Raw genomic sequence first — 1,810 nt, forward strand, 5'->3', positions numbered from 1 at the left:
TGTGAGAACTAGTTTTCCTGCATCACCTCCACGCCAACGCCGAGCTGCGAGACGCATCTTCTTCCTAAGACCGTAGTGAGACAAATGCCACAGGGACTGACGCATCTGACTGTCCCTTCTCTCCACAGCGGTCTGTATGGACCCAGGCTTGTCAAACTGTACCACACACATCGTGACAGTCACCATTAACGGAGATGATGCCGAAAACGCCAGGCCGAAGCCAAAGCCAGGTACGTGCGCGTCGGCTGTGCTGAAGGTGGTGCGGTTGCATTACGTGTCTTGGAACTTGCTGCTAGTTTGATTTATTAAAAGAATGTAGTCTTTCATAGAAAGAATTGGTCTTTCAAACAGACTTCGTCAATATTCTTGTCTCTTCCTAATCATGTATTTTAGCATTTTTCTTTTGCCACTTCATTGATCTTTATGCTTGCTTTGTTAAAAAAAAAATGTTAAATGACATATTTCCCTGTTTTCTATATGAGGTGTATTCCCACTTAGTAAGATGAGCTGCAGGCTTAAATGGTAAACAGTGAGAAACTTAAATCACCCTGGTTTCCGTCTTCACGTGTATTGTAAAAATGGCGTCAGTTCCCCTGTAGCCCCAGCTGCTCTGGAGGGTGAGGCAGGAGGATCGCTTAAGCCCAGGAGTTGGAGGAACTATGATGGCGCCACTCTGTGACAGAATAAGACCATGTCTCTCTTAAAAAAAAAAAGGCCTAGGTAATTGTTAAGGGGCAGCAGCTTATTCACTACTTCTCTTCACTCTATAATATCCTTAGCAACTTTGGATTCAAAAGCTGTTAGTGTCTCTGTCAGTTCCGTGTTGTCTCCCATCCTTTTAAAGGGGGTATTTATAGGTGCACCACAGTAAATCAGTATCCGTGATATTCTTTAATTTCTTAACCTCTTCAGTTGTTCATCTTTATGTTTCAGTATCCCTGAACTAAAATGCAACTAAATTTGTCTTATTTTTTGCTGAGCACAGTGGCTCACTCCTGTAATCCCAACACTTTGGAAGGCTGAGGTGGGCAGATCATTTGAGGTCAGAAGCTCGAGATCAGCCTGGCCAACATGGCAAAACCCCATCTACCGAAAATACAAAAATTAGCCGGGCATGGTGGTACACACCTGAAGTCCCAGCTATTCGGGAGGCTGAGGCACAAGAACCGCTTGAACCCAGGAGGCGGAGGTTGCAGTGAGTCAAGATCATGTCACTGCGCCACTGCACTCCAGCCCGGGCAACAGAGTGAGACCCTGTCTCCAATAAATAAATAAATAAATCTTAATTTTTGAACTGCACATATACATATAACACACTGTGGGAAAGTTTGGCAGTTCCTCAGAATATTAGATACAGAATTATTATATGATCTGGCATTTCAGCTCCTAAGTCTACACCCAGAAGAACTGAAACAGGGACTCAGACACTTGTGTGCCTGTGTTCATGGCAGCCTCTGTGGAAACAGCCCAAGTGTCTGCCAGCAGATGGATGCATGCACAAAATGTAATATACACACAAACACACACACGCTGAAACATGCGGTAACATGATGGGCAAATACTGTGATTCTGCTTATCTGAGGTGCCCAGAATAGACAAACTGGTAAGAGGAAGACAGTAGAGTAAGGGCTACCAGGGATGGGGATTCGTGTTGAGTGGATCCCGAGTTTCTGTTGGGTGTCATGGAAAGTTCTGGAGATGGAGACTGGTGGTGGTTGCACACCGTTCTGAATGTTATTCAGTGCCACTGAATTGTACCTTTGTAGGGGTTACAATGGAAAATTTTTATTTTTTTTATTTATTTTATTTT

At 43.9% G+C, this 1,810-nt stretch overlaps 1 protein-coding gene across 1 annotated transcript in view; it reads left to right on the plus strand.

Annotated features, from left to right (window-relative positions):
• Positions 1-1,810, plus strand: part of NUDT5 (nudix (nucleoside diphosphate linked moiety X)-type motif 5) — a 51,235-nt gene that overhangs the window by 42,997 nt on the left and 6,428 nt on the right. The gene's annotated exons all lie outside the window — the stretch shown is intronic.

This window comes from Mandrillus leucophaeus, unplaced genomic scaffold (assembly GCF_000951045.1).
Source record: "Mandrillus leucophaeus isolate KB7577 unplaced genomic scaffold, Mleu.le_1.0 Scaffold15, whole genome shotgun sequence".
NCBI classification, from domain to species: domain Eukaryota; kingdom Metazoa; phylum Chordata; class Mammalia; order Primates; family Cercopithecidae; genus Mandrillus; species Mandrillus leucophaeus.